Raw genomic sequence first — 16,092 nt, forward strand, 5'->3', positions numbered from 1 at the left:
GACACGTGCGGGCTGGGAAGCCCCACATTCTACCTCACTCTAGGGGAAGCCCAGCGCAGGATTACACTCGGCGCGCACTTGCAGGGCTGCCAACCTAGCGCCACTTCCGATGCTGTGTCCACCAGATTGTGCAGCACGTGAGCGCCATTAAGGATTCCGCCAGCAGCGTAATGCAGTTTTCACACGCCCTCTAAGCAAAGGTCTCTTATGATAGTCGCAATTAAAATACAGCTACTGCCGATAAAAAAAGTGAATCAATAACTGAGACCTTCTTGGCTCGGTATGAAAGATACACTTTTCGGTGTTCATTCGTCTTAACGATTCCATTCTTCAGCACGTTATTTCCGCACTTGAGCAAATTATTTTTGTCACGTACTGCTTCTAATGATCTCAAGAGGAAGATGCACTAGACTGTAAACGTTTTGCCACGTGTGATGTCATTAGAAATTAAGATGTAGCTAAGTTGAAGAATGATAGAGGAGAGAATCGACAACGACTACACAGAGGAACTGTCCTGATATTATCTTTGGAGAATCTGCAAGTTGATGCTCAGATGAGTCTATAAGCCCAATACAAGCTTAGTATTTTAGTACAGGTAACATTTTAAGTCTTAACCTCACAACACTCACCTTGTGTAGTTTCGGTCAGTAATGACCTGCTAGTAACAAAAGTAGACACATACACCAAATGAAACGCCCTGTGTAAAATTCTTTGAGGTCCAAGTGGATGTGCTGTTTTTCGTTGTGCTCTTGCCGTTTTTAAAAATATCGGAAATCCTATATATCGATAATGGAAGAAATATAGCTATTTTACGTCGATACATCGAAAAACTGGTGTCGATACGTCGATATATTGGGGGAGGAAGTATAGACGTACCTGCATATAAAAATTTGGCTTATCATTGTAAATGGTCAGTTCTAGAGCTCTATGTTTAAGTACTAATTTATTATAAGATATTCTGTCCGTCAACAAGCTAGCAGCTCTTAGAGCAAGAATTGAAAGGAAAACGACGCACGTTCACGTTCACTTTGCTAACAATGGTATGTGCATGCAAGAGGCACAGTAAAAGGTGGTCGATGAGTCCCTCGTTAGGCTTCGTCACGTATTGGATTTGCGCGGAACACTTCATGTCGACTTCCCTGTTTTTTCGTTTCTCCTAACACTATCGACCTATTAGTTGTAGTGCCAAAATTGCGCAATGAAGCTAAACGTTGCAGTTTCTATTGGTGGCGCCGATTACGTCAGCATTTCCCCTCACAAGCCTCCACGCACCGCAGCAATGACCAGTCTCGTCATTTGGATTTTTCTTCATCATTTTCATCACCCTTTTTGAAGAATGCCGATGTGAAGAATAGCACACTACTTGCACTACTTGCGTTAATTTTTTTTTTACTACAACTGGTGTGTTATTTATTCACATTGGAAATCTTGTTATTCAGTTCACACCGTTACTCATCCTCCCCTCCCCCCGCCCCCCACCACCCGATTGCAATCGGACTTGTTCTTTCGTGCGACATATACTTGCTTCACACAGTCAAAAGAGAAAGACTGGGCGTGATGAAAACTCACAAAATAGACTCCTTCACATAGTGAAAGCAAAATTATGTTCTACTGTAGCTTCGATAGAACAACTTCAAATACTTAGCAGAACTTGTGAAAAAATAATATAAAAGAAAAATATCGCCTATCTATATCGATATTTTTTTGGAAAAATTATCGGTATATCGATATTTTATCAGCAGCCGAGTCTTCAGTCCGAGGACTGGCTTAACGCAGCTCTACACTGTAGTTTATCTCCTGCAAGCCTTCTGCTCTCTGCGTTGCGCCGGCCTACTTGTACGCCTATCTGAACCCGCTTACCGTCGTCAGGTCTAGGTCAACCTCAACAGTTCTCATCCCCTTCACTTCCTTCCGTTACGAAACTGATAATTCTTTGATTTCTAAGGATCTTTCCTATCAACCGATTCCTTTGTTTTAGTTGTGCCATACATTTTTTCACAGTTCGATTCAGTAATTCTCATTTACTACGCTATCTACCCATATACTTCACAGCATTGTTCTGTGTGACCGCATTTCAAAAGCTTCTATTCACTTTTTGTTTGAAATGCCTACGCTCACGTTTCGCTTCCACTCCCCGCCACGCTGCATAAAAATACCTTTAGAAAAGACTTCCTAAGTATTAAATCTATATTCGATGTTAACAAATTTCTTTATCTTTTTTTAATTTTAGAAATGTTTTTTTTCTATTGCCCGTCTGTCATTTTAGGTCCTCTGTACTTCAGGTATCATCAATCCAGATAACAAAACTCAACTTATTTTAGAGTGTGAATTTCTAACGTAATTCTCTCAACATCATTTGATTTAATTCGACTATTTTCCGTTGCCAAACTGCAGTTATAAGAGCCTATTAAAAAAGGAGCAGCAGTTGAGTAGCGAGTAATACAGGGTTGTATCCCATCTCTGGTGTTATTCAGTTAGTACACTGGGCAATCAATAAAAGGAAATCAAGGAGAAATTTGAGAAGGGAATTGAAGCCCAAGAAGAGGAAATAAACACTTCGAGGTTTACCAAAGCCATTGTAATTCTTTTAGAGATGGTAAGGGAATTGGAAGATATGCTGAACAGATTATATATATACTGGGTGGTCCATTGATCGTGACCGGGCCAAATATCTCACGAAATAAGCGTCAAACGAAAAAACTACAAAGAACGAAACTTGTCTAGCTTGCAGGGGGAAACCAGATGACGCTATGGTTGGCCCGCTAGATGGCGCTGCCATAGGTCAAACGGATGTCAACTGCGTTTTTTAAACTAGGAACCCCCATTTTCTGCTACATATTCGTGTAGTACGTAAAGAAATATGAATGTTTTAGTTGGACCACTTTTTTCGCTTTGTAATAGATGGCGCTGTAATAGTCACAAACGTATGGCTCACAATTTTAGACGAACAGTTGGTAAGTGATGTCCGGCAACCGCAATGCAATTGGCAATACGTGTAACGACATTCCTCTCAACAGCGAGTAGTTCGCCTTCGGTAATGTACGCACATGCATTGACAATGCGCTGACGCATGTTGTCAGGCGTAGTCGATGGATCACGATAGCAAATATCCTTCAATTTTCCCCACAGAAAGAAATCCGGGGACGTCAGATCCGGTGAACGTGCGGGCCATGGTATGGTTCTCCGACGATCAATCCACCTGTCTTGAAATATGCTATTCAATACCGCGTCAACCGCACGCGAGCTATGTGCCGGACATCCATCATGTTGGAAATACATCGCCATTATGTCATGCACTGAAACATCTTGTAGTAACATCGGTAGAATATTACGTAGGAATTCAGCATAGATTGCACCATTTAGAATGCCATCGATAAAATGGGGGCCAATTATCTTTCCTCCGATAATGTCGCACCATACATTAACCCGCCAAGGTCGCTGATGTTCCACTTGTCGCAGCCATCGTGAATTTTCCTTTGCCAAATAGTGCATATTATGCCGGTTTACGTTACCACTGTTGGTGAATGACGCTTCGTCGCTAAATAGAACGCGTGCAAAAAATCTGTCATCGTCCCGTAATTTCTCTTGTGCCCAGTGGCAGAACTGTACACGACGTTCAAAGCCGTCGCCATGCAATTCCTGGTGCACAGAAATATGGTACGGGTGCAATCGATGTTGATGTAGCATTCTCAATACCGACGTTTTTGAGATTCCCTGTTCTCGCGCAGTTTGTCTGCTACTGATGTGCCGATTAGCCGCGTCAGCAGCTAAGACACATACCTAGGCATCATAATTTGTTGCTGGTCGTGGTTGACGTTTCACATGCGGCTGAACGCTTCCTGTTTCCTTAAATAACGTAACTATCCAACGGTCCTGACACTTGGATGATGTCGTCCAGGAAAGAGAGCAGCATACATAGCACACGCCCGTTGGGCATTTTGATCACAATAACCATACATCAACACGATATCGACCTTTTCCGCAACTGGTAAACGGTCCATTTTAACATGGGAAATGTATAACGAAGCAAATATCGTCCGCACTGGCGGAATGTTACGCGATACCACGTACTTATACGTTTGTGACTATTACAGCGCCATCTATCACAAAGCGAAAAAGTGGTCCAACTAAAACATTCATATTTGTTTGCGTACTGCTGAACGGAATGAACAGTCTAATGAGTACACAGTATGGTTTGAGAGTAAATCGGAGAAAGACGAAGGTAATGAGAAGTAGTAGAAATGAGAATAGCGAGAAACTTAACATCAGGATTGATGGTCACGAAGTCAATGAAGTTAAGGAATTCTGCTACGTAGGCAGTAAAATAACCAGTGACGGACGGAGCAAGGAGGACATCAAAAGCAGACTCGCTATGGCAAAAAAAGCATTTCTGGCCACTAGAAGTCTACTAATATCAAATACCGGCCTTAATTTGAGGAAGACATTTCTGAGGATGTACGTCTGTAGTACAGCATTGTATGGTAGTGAAACATGGACTGTGGGAAAACCGGAACAGAAGAGAATCGAAGCATTTGAGATGTGGTGCTATAGACGAATGTTGAAAATTAGGTGGACTGATAAGGAGGTTCTACGCAGAATCGGGGAGGAAAGGAATGTGTGGAAAACACTGATACGGAGAAGGGACAGGATGATAGGACATCTGCTAAGACATGAGGGAATGGCTTCCATGGTACTAGAGGGAGCTGTAGAGGGCAAAAACTGTAGAGGAAGACAGAGATTGGAATACGTCAAGCAAATAATTGAGGACGTAGGTTGCAAGTGCTGCTCTGAGATGAAGAGGTTAGCACAGGAAAGGAATTCGTGGCGGGCCGCATCAAACCAGTCAGTAGACCGATGAACAAAAAACAACACGAATATGTAATAAAAAATGGGGGTTCCTTTGTTTAAAAAAACGCAGTTGACATCCGTTTGACCTATGGTAGCTCCATCTAGCGGGCCAACCATAGCGCCATCTGGTTTTCCCCTTCAAGCTAGACAGGTTTCGTTCTTTGTAGTTTTTTTCGTTTGACGCCTATTTCGTGAGATATTTGGCCCGGTCACAATCAATGGACCACCCTGAATGTATATGGATTGGGTTGTTTGCGGCAAGAGACCAGACAGCGAGGTAATCGGTCTCATCGGAGTAGGGATGGACGGGGAAGGAACTCGTCCGTACTCTTTCAAAGGAACCATCCCGGCATTTGGCTGGAGCGACTTATGGATGTGTGTGTGCGTGTGCGTGCATACGAAGCTCGAACTCTTACAGGGATCGGCGTGATTCCGCGAGTAATAAGACTAATGAGCAGGGGCACAATATCGGTAGTGTGTACTGTAAGTTGAGAATTAGGGTCTGATGGGAGGTGTGCTAATTTGACAGTGCGATTCTGGAGGGCACTGTCTGAGGATGGATTAGTGATCAGTATGTGCGCATAGTAAGCAGGCGGCTCGGGTTCGAAACCTGGTCCAGAACAATTTTTTATCTTGCCCCATGGATATAAAGCAGTTTCCCACTGGCAATTACCATCTTTGATTCCTTTGGGTCTTGATGCTTACTTAATTAGATTATGGCAGCAAAATAACTGAGGATGGACGAACTAGATTCTCTGTAAAATGCAGGCAGGCAAAATAAAAAAAAATAATAATATAAATTTCAGTGTTGCGGAGCTATTTCTGTAGGTATTTTTATGGAGCATTGACTCATTCGGTAGTGAAACGTAGACTATAAACAGTTTAAAGAAGAAGAGAGTAGAGGCATTTGAAAATTAGACGGACACATTGAAAAATTAATGAAGAGGAAACGAATCGAATTGATGAGACACTAAATGTTTGGCAGAACTTGACTATATGACGATATCGGTTGAGAGGGCAAATTAATATTGAGTCTTTAACGAATCGTCCATTTGGTAATGGAAGAAATTGTGTGAGGTAAAACTTGTAGGGACCAACGCCTGAATGCACTAAGCAGATTCAGAAGGACGCAGATTACAGCAGTTGGGCAGAGATGGAGCAGCTTGCACACACAGGGCACAGGCTACAGAACAGTGGAGAGCAGCACCAGTCTTCAGACTGAAGACCTCGTCAGGAAGAATTTAACCAATCTCATACTTGTAGCATCCCGCCTGTTATTACGAACTTCAGTGTAATAATTACAGAAATTGTAATCAAATATTTAATGCTACCAAGCAGATTAGCCTATTACTGCTCATAACAAAAATAACAAAAAGACAACTTATTGCTATCCTTTCTTCAGAGAACGTTATTTCACTTATAAAACAAAGTGATCTTTCAAATTTTTATACTGGACAAGTTCATTTCATTAAATTATATTTGAAATGCAGTTCAGGACCAAAGTATTGTATGTGACTTCTTCTATAATGAAATTTTCACTCTACAGCGGAGTGTGCGCTGATATGAAACTTCCTGGCTGATTAAAACTGTGTGCCGGACCGAGACTCGAACTCGGGACCTTTGGTTTTCTCGAGCAAGTGCTCTACCAACTGAGCTACCCAAGCACGATTCACTCCCCGTCCTCACAGCTTTAATTCCGCCAATACCTCGTCTCCTACCTTCCAAACTTCACAGTAGCTCTCCTGCGACTTTACGTGACTTCTTGTCCCGCCGATGTAAATCTCTCCTTTATGTGGTCAGAATATCGACGCACTTTAGTGACTTACTCGATACCTCGCAGTTCGACGATGTTTATATACTACCTATGCAAGTAATTAAATTGCACAATTTCCTGGCTAACCCTTTTGTATTCCGGAGACCAGCCACATACGTGTCCTGTTTTATATTTTTAATTGTTCCATTTCTCTTCTGGATTTTAGTATCTGCATGAGTGTATTGTGTGTGTGTGTGTGTGTGTGTGTGTGTGTGTGTGTGTGTGTGCGCGCGCGCGCCAATTTGTTGGACTGTTAGTTATTAAGGATCAGAAATTCTTTCATTCTTGTTGGATTTGCTCACAATTTTCTCAGGACAGTGAAACGTCCCCTTAGAAAAATTAATGAATTACTGTGCTGGTAAACGTACTCAGACATTTCTCTCTTTACTTATTCTGATCATCACTAAACTGACACACAATATTTTTAGTGCAACGCAATCTGACTTTCAATAATCCCTACAAAAGAATGGCCCTCACTAACAATAACCTATACCTTTCATGAATCACTTACCTCACAAAAATCTTCGTTACTCGAACTACTGCAATACAGCGAGCGCCAATACTGCCAGCTAAATAAAAGATTCTAATTACTGAAGGCACTAACTACTGATAGGCATAGTTAGTAAATGAAAGATTTTGATAGAGAACAATGTATTCATCTAAATAGTGTTCAAAAGTCCTTTTATATATATATATATATATATATATATATATATATATATATATATAGTTCATATTACTTCATGACATCCAGTCTTACATATTTACTCTCTATGACGGACACACGTCCAGATCATCCGCTCTCAAAACTCCGCCATCTCTCTCCCCACATTCACCACTGCTGGCGGCTCACCTCCAACTGAGCAACGCTACGCATTGTTCACATCCAACTGTCCAACACTACAATAGCGAATATTCCAACAATGCCAACCAGCCACAGACTGCACACAGCACAGCCAGTGATTTTCATACAGAGCGCTACGTGGCGTTACCAATATAAAAACCTAAACAGCCTACTTACATCAGTAAACACTGCTAGCTAGGACCGATATTCTGTATGGCTTACGAGTGGCCCTAACAGTAGAAGTGGGCTTGGTATTGCTGTTTTCCCGCGTCTAGCACAACGAATTACATACCAAAATTTTCTGTACGTCTCCACGGCAATGCCTAAGCATTGCTGCAGCTCTGTATAACGACTTTCTTACACCCAGCTGCCATTTGCGCTTTGTAGTTGGAACTTGGCACCAGTAGCACCGACTGTGAGGACTCTTTATTCACCATATAAAGTACAGCTGTTGCGTGTCTAGTCAAATTGTTGTGGGTTGGCAGGAGAGCCAACACCGGTCTGAGAGGAAGCCGAAAGGCACGCGTTTTAGCTCACGCAGGGTGGCGTGAGGTCTGGAACAGGACAAGGAAATTAGACTGTCGCAAAAAAGGACGTAGCTGTTGGAATACTTAACTTTAATCCGTAAATGGTGAACATCGCTCTTGACGGTACATGTTTTACAGCATCAATAGTAACTGGTAACGGCGCCTTGCTAGGTCGTAGCAAATGACGTAGCTGCAGGCTACGCTAACTATCGTCTCGGCAAATGAGAGCGTATTTTGTCAGTGAACCATCGCTAGCAAAGTCGGCTGTACAACTGGGGCGAGTGCTAGGAAGTCTCTCTAGACCTGCCGTGTGGCGGCGCTCGGTCTGCAATCTCTTACAGTGGCGACACGCGGGTCCGACGTATACTAACGGACCGCGGCCGATTTAAAGGCTACCACCTAGCAAGTGTGGTGTCTGGCGGTGACACCACACAAATACGTCCCTGTATGGTGTATAGCTCTTGTGCTACAAATCAAACATATGCCAGCGTATGAAGTGCAGCAGTTGTGTGCTCAGTCAAACATGTCGGAGTACAAAGTACACAAGTACACAAGTCAAACATATCAGAATATGGAGTATAGCTGTCGTGCACGCACTGATACTCATCGTGGTACGATGCACAGCTGTCATACAACGGATTAAACATACCACCACCATACGAAATATTACTATTGCAGCGTCCGTCCCGACCGCCTGCTACAACGGCATCCCGCATAACAGAACAGAGATGCGGGATGCCTTCATCAAGGTACGTTTACACTGGGATACATGTATCGCGACATGTATGAGCGACATGCCAATTTGACATGTCGCGATACATCACCTCATACAAAAATTCACGGAACTTGTATGCGGACCCTCGAGCTCATACATGTCGCGTATACATTTTGTATATCGCTTTTTGGCCATATACGCGACATGTATGAGCGACATTTGAACTCGCGCATGCGCAGTACTATCATTTTCTGTCGTCTTGTCGCATGCCGCTTATTTTGACGATTAGCGCATGCGTAGTGCCAGGCTCTTTGGCGGCTGTTTGAGTTTTGGAGGTGCCGACTATCGTTTCGACGTTAATGTATCTGCATAGAACATCAAAAAGTGCCATATGCAACATTATTCTTCGTGTTTGCGAGGCCATTGTGCAAGTTTTATTCCAAGAAGTGAAGGTAAAAGTTTTATATATATCAGAGTATGTAATACATTCTATAATTTTTTCATGCATCTGGCACATATATCAATTTTTTGCTATTATTCCGGCGGCCTCGCGTGATAATGTTGACAACGGATGCCGACAATAGTGTGTGAGACGTTGGCATTAGCAATCGCGCAACAATGCAAATGTTTTGCAATGAAATCTTCGTTTCAAGAGGAATCCCCAGTGGCTAAAAATCGGAGTGTTACTGCCAACTGATCCTCTGGTGGAATCGCTTCCCGAAAGTTTGTGTTGGTTTTGGACACAAGAGGAGCCACAAGTGATAACAAACCGCGGAAATCCTCCATACTCCTCCTAACATAATTTCTAAAATATGCGCCATCCTTTAGCGTTAATTCGCGAGAAACTCTTTCTGCCACCATCTACGCTTCCTCCGCCTTTTCTTCCTATCATCTTCCAAAAGAGCAAGTGTACCAGCACATAAAAATGTGAAATCTTCCAAATCGTCGTCGAAAGCTATCGCACAGTGATGCATATCAACCAGTGTAAACGCACGCTCATACATGTATGAGGTTCATACTTGTCAACTCATACAAGTCGCGATACATGTCGCAAAGTCGCATATACATGTATCTCATACATGTGCCGATACAAATGGCAGTGTAAACGCACCTTCACAGCGAGTGAAACCATCGCAGATGTTTTGCTGTTCGACCGCGACCACTGCCGTTAACGAAAACACAACCTCGTATCTCAGTCAACGGCCGCCAGTTCCCGCTACCCGAGCATCGCGGAACGACAGCAGCACCAGAGGTCGCGATCAACAAGCGGACTATTTTCCTACGCCACAGACGAGATCGTAATAGGTCCCAGAAGGTCCATCCGCCTATCAGCCTTATAAGCCGGCCGGGAGGCAGTATGACACGCCGCGCCGCCGGGACTTGTAAGGATCTGCCATCCCGGCCACAACACCCACGCGCCTAGTCTGCTGGTAGTCCCGGATCGTCAGGAGTGGTAGCTCCGGACTGTGACTCAGCAATGTCGAGGAACGGTGGTGCGGCCTCCGTGGACAGCTCTGCGGTAATGCTGTACCGACCACTCTCTACTAGTTTTGTTTCCGTCTTTTATTTGGTGGACTTTCTCAAGCGAGAGACTTGTGAGGAAATTTTGTTATTCTTCTGTTATAAGATCCGACGTGGGATCCATACTCCGTTTTTGGCGTAAATTGTTTTGTTTCGACTACTTTGTCAACATCAGCAATGTTCCTGTTTATTTATTTTTCCCAATAAAAAACAGATTCGGGGTTTTATACCTTCTACCACAGATACAGCAGCTATCATCCAATCTATCAAATACAAGGATTGGACAAAAATATGGAAACAGCGTGAGAAACGCATGGTTGAACATAAATGCAATTGCTAACCAAACCTCCAGTTGGCGCTGTTGTATTGGACCACGAAAGGCACATGCGAAGTGTCCTCTATACACTGCAAGTGTGAGACGTGGTCAGAACAGTGTTCTATGCAGTTGTGAGTGCATTATGTCGGAGCTAAGTGAACTGGTAGATGGACAAACTTTTTATGCTGCTATGGTGGGTGCTTTCCTACCAAAAGGTAGCTGTACTGTTCCGTGTTCCAGAGCCACCATATTGAAGATTTATATGGCATACAGTGAAACCGGAAAACACATGCGCTAACTCGCGACTTGGGCGTTGACAGACGGTCACCGAAAAGGATTGTGACGAAAAATAAGAACACGGCACATGCAAAAGTCACTTCAGAACTGAATGTCGCGCTTGCGAACCCAGCACCAAAACAACACGAATGGAGCTGCAGGAGCAGGGAACTGGACGGCGAACTAGAATTCCAAAACCACTCATCACTCATGCAAATGCCATACGAACTAAAATAGCCCTTGTACATCGTAAATCGCAGGTATTGAATGAAAAGTAACAAAAGTCTGACATTCGTTAAATAGTAATTTTTGCAGGGGCCGATCGCATTGGGGCAACGGCCTTGCCGCAGTGGATACACCGGTTCCCGTGAGATCACCGTAGTTAAGCGCTGTCGGGCGTGGTCGGCACTTGGATGGGTCACCATCCAGGCCGCCATGCGCTGTTGCCATTTTTCGGGGTGCACTCAGCCTCGTGATGCCAATTGAGGAGCTACTCGACCGAATAGTAGCGGCTTTGGCCAAGAATACCATCATAACGGCCGGGAGGGCGATGTGCTGACCCCACACCCCTCTTATCCGCATCCTCCACTGAGGATGACACGGCGGTCGGATGGTCCCGGTAGGCCACTCGTGGCCTGACGACGGAGTGACTGCGATCGCATTGAGTAACTTGCCCCGTCAAGTTCAGTGCAAGAACTGAGTTAATAGAAGCACAGGTGGGGGCTGCTTCATGCAGTCTCAATGATAGGGAGCTGTCATTACATCACAAATCACCCCCCCCCCCCCACCCCCCGACGCTCACAATGACGTGCCGATGTCCCGACCGCTGGAGATATCCATCGACTCTTGTGCTTGTATCCCAAATAGCGCCTGGCGCACTGATTATGTGGACATATGAGCCAAATCCGTAAAACCTGGACTATGCAGCAATGGACGAATGTCATTTGGTGGGATGGGTCTTGTTGCACTGTCTTCAACTTCTGGCCAAGTTTACGTCTCAAGAGTGAAATGTGGCGGGGACGGTGATACTTTGGGCAGCTATGTCGTGGTATTGTAGGGCCGCGTGGTTGCTATGCAAGGACGCATTAATGCTAAGGATTGTGTGACCACCTTGCCTGATAATGTCCATCCCTTTGTACAGTGTTTGTTCTCTAATGGTGATGCTGTGTTCCAAGACGACAACGCCCCTGTTCACACAGCTCGCATCGTCTAAATGTTTTGTGATCACGAGGATGAATTTTCGCATCTCGCCTGGCCACCAAAGTTACCAGATCTCAATATTAGCGAGCCTCTGTGGTCTATTTTGGAGAGAAGGGTGCACGATCGGTATCTACCTCCACTATTGTTACCTAACCTTGCCGTTATTTTGCAGGAACACTGAATGAGATTCCTTTGCAAACCTTACAGGACGTGTATTTATGTACTCCAAGACGACTGGAAGCTGTTTCCAATGCCAAAGTTTTTCGTATACCGTATTAGACGTGGTAATTTGTTGTGTTTGTGGTGTGTCCGTCTTTTCGTCCAATCACTGTATACCACAATACAAAGTATAGCTGTCTCCCATTCAATAAAATGTATCGCCATATGAATTATAGCTGTCTAGCACCCAGCCAAAGATATTACTATACAAAGTATATCTGTTCTGTACCTGATCAGACGTGTCACATAGAAGGTACAGTTGGCGAGCTCTTAATGATACACATCGGCATTTAAGGTATAGCTGCCCTGTACTCAATCAAATAATTCACCAAACAAGGAATGGCTGTCATGCTCCCACACTAACCACTCTACGAAGTGAAGCTGTTGTGAAACTTGTAACTCCGAAAATGCGAATAAAGTACCTTCTGCACCATCCAGAATTTTTCACCGTTTATATCCGTTCATAACTTGTACTGTATTAATTCTGAATCTGTAGCTTTATTACAGAAACTACGGCGTGTTCAAAAAGTCTCTCCGCAGTGCCGTATGATTGTTAGCCGCACGTGCCATATGATGGTTCGCCTACCTGGGTTACTTCCCTTCAAGTGGAATCTCCCAGCATTGCACTGTTTCGTTTATCTCAGCCAGCGTCAGAAGTATCGTTGGCGTGCGTCGTTACGTGTTGACTTGAACGTTTAAGTTTAGTTCCTCTGTTCGTTTGTTTCGTTTTTGTCACTGTTAACATACTAACCTTTGAAGAATGTGTGTTTTTAGTTGAACAAGTGTTCAAAGTTGGCGGTAAATACACAATTTCAGTTCGTCAAACATTTAATTCAGTTTTCTCGGAGACCACACTCCCACATCGCGATACTGTGCGAGATTTGATTAGCAAATTACGAAGTACGGGTTCAGTAACAGTTGCACCGAGAAGTGGTCGTCCTAGCGTTTTGTTTGAGGCTAAACTACTCGATATTTCCGATAAAATGTCCACGAATCCGAACACGTCAGTAAGAAAACTCGCCCAGGAAATCGATGTTAGTGTCGGAACGGCCCACACACTGTAAGGAAAAAATTAGAACTTTTGCCATACAAAGCGACAGTCGTGCAAGAACTGAAAAATACTGATAGTGGCAAGAGACTGGATTACTGTCAATGGTTCAAAAATTTCGGTCAACGAAATGGAAGGGATATTCTTAATGAAACGTTTTTCGCTGATGAGGCATGGTTTCATTTATCCGGGTACATGAACTCGCAAAATTCTCGTATGTGGAGTACTGCAAATCAATTGTGTATTCTTGAGGAGCCACTTCATTCTGTGAAAATAGGAGTTTGGATTGCAATTTCTAGACGACGCATTGTGGGTCCCATATTTTTCAACGAAACAATAAACGCACAGCGATACTGCAGTGATATTCTGTACCCATTCATAGGAGAACCTGTGTTAAGTGAAATATTGGACCGTTAATTTCAACAGGATAGTGCAACCGCGCATACAGCTCGCGTTTCGATGTCACTGCTAGCTGATGTTTTTGGTAATCGCATAATTTCACAGGCATTTCGGCCTCCACGATCGCTTAACCTAACACCACCTGACTTTTTCTTCTGGGGTGCAGCGAAAGCAACTGTCTATAAAAACCGTCCAAATTCCATCGATGAACTGAAAACTGCAATATCCACTTTCACTGCTTCTGTTACAGAAGAAATGTTACAGCTTGTGTTTGGAAACATGATGAGACGAATTGTGTATTCAACAACAGGGGGGGGGGGGGGGGGGGGGGTGGGGGGAGGGGGATACTTTCAACATTTAATGTGAAAATTTGTAAGTAAAAATGAATATTCAATAAATTAATAACTTATATTTCACTGAGTTTCATTTCGGTGTATTCAGTGCGGCATACGGCACGTGCGGCTAACAATCATACGGCACTGTGGAGAGACTTTCTGAAAACCCCGTATATTCAATATGTAATGGTGTATTGGTTTGTGAATGTATGTAACTGATTGTAATTATAATGTAAATATTGTAAATTTCTCGGTAACAGCCAAGGGAACTTTATTCAAATGTATCGATGGAAACGACGAAATGACAGCAGCTGTGCCGTTGTTTATCTTTGTGTACGGAGAGTTTCTGTCGCGCTGCAACCAGGGAGGAAGCAGAACAGCAGAGGCGCGAAAGAGTGCGGAAGTGTTTGCTGGTCTCTCCCGCAGACGCGGTGTGCTGCTGTGCTCGTGCCAGTGTGGGCGCGCCTACTTCCTTAACCCGCGAGTATTGAGAGCGCGGCAGGAGCGAACAGAGGAAGGAAAGCTGCAATTCTAACTACACTCCTGGAAATGGAAAAAAGAACACATTGACACCGGTGTGTCAGACCCACCATACTTGCTCCGGACACTGCGAGAGGGCTGTACAAGCAATGATCACACGCACGGCACAGCGGACACACCAGGAACCGCGGTGTTGGCCTTCGAATGGCGCTAGCTGCGCAGCATTTGTGCAGCGCCGCCGTCAGTGTCAGCCAGTTTGCCGTGGCATACGGAACTCCATCGCAGTCTTTAACACTCGTAGCATGCCGCGACAGCGTGGACGTGAACCGTATGTGAAGTTGACGGACTTTGAGCGAGGGCGTATAGTGGGCATGCGGGAGGCCGGGTCACGTACCGCCGAATTGCTCAACACGTGGGGCGTGAGGTCTCCACAGTACATCGATGTTGTCGCCAGTGGTCGGCGGAAGGTGCACGTGCCCGTCGACCTGGGACCGGACCGCAGCGACGCACGGATGCACGCCAAGACCGTAGGATCCTACGCAGTGCCGTAGGGGACCGCACCGCCACTTCCCAGCAAATTAGGGACACTGTTGCTCCTGGGGTATCGGCGAGGACCATTCGCAACCGGCTCCATGAAGCTGGGCTACGGTCCCGCACACCGTTAGGCCGTCTTCCGCTCACGCGCCAACATCGTGCAGCCCGCCTCCAGTGGTGTCGCGACAGGCGTGAATGGAGGGACGAATGGAGACGTGTCGTCTTCAGCGATGAGAGTCGCTTCTGCCTTGGTGCCAATGATGGTCGTATGCGTGTTTGGCGCCGTGCAGGTGAGCGCCACAATCAGGACTGCATACGACCGAGGCACACAGGGCCAACACCCGGCATCATGGTGTGGGGAGCGATCTCCTACACTGGCCGTACACCACTGGTGATCGTCGAGGGGACACTGAATAGTGCACGGTACATCCAAACCGTCATCGAACCCATCGTTCTACCATTCCTAGACCGGCAAGGGAACTTGCTGCTCCGACAGGACAATGCACGTCCGCATGTATCCCGTGCCACCCAACGTGCTCTAGAAGGTGTAAGTCAACTACCCTGGCCAGCAAGATCTCCGGATCTGTCCCCCATTGAGCATGTTTGGGACTGGATGAAGCGTCGTCTCACGCGGTCTGCACGTCCAGCACGAACGCTGGTCCAACTGAGGCGCCAGGTGGAAATGGCATGGCAAGCCGTTCCACAGGACTACATCCAGCATCTGTACGATCGTCTCCATGGGAGAATAGCAGCCTGCATTGCTGCGAAAGGTGGATATACACTGTACTAGTGCCGACATTGTGCATGCTCTGTTGCCTGTGTCTATGTGCCTGTGGTTCTGTCAGTGTGATCATGTGATGTATCTGACCCCAGGAATGTGTCAATAAAGTTTCCCCTTCCTGGGACAATGAATTCACGGTGTTCTTATTTCAATTTCCAGGAGTGTATTACCTGTCCGATAATTATGGGGGGGGGGGGGGCTCTGGTGACGACTCTTGGTTCTCAACGAGCAGCAGT

The 16,092-nt window shown here is 45.1% G+C and overlaps 1 protein-coding gene and 1 pseudogene across 1 annotated transcript in view; both read left to right on the plus strand.

The window, feature by feature from the left end:
• Window positions 1-16,092, plus strand: part of LOC126109392 (chaoptin) — a 331,789-nt gene that overhangs the window by 114,148 nt on the left and 201,549 nt on the right. The gene's annotated exons all lie outside the window — the stretch shown is intronic.
• Window positions 11,192-11,309, plus strand: LOC126109966 (5S ribosomal RNA; annotated as a pseudogene).

The sequence above is a fragment of the Schistocerca cancellata genome, chromosome 12, assembly GCF_023864275.1.
Source record: "Schistocerca cancellata isolate TAMUIC-IGC-003103 chromosome 12, iqSchCanc2.1, whole genome shotgun sequence".
In the NCBI taxonomy this organism is placed as follows: Eukaryota; Metazoa; Arthropoda; class Insecta; order Orthoptera; family Acrididae; genus Schistocerca; species Schistocerca cancellata.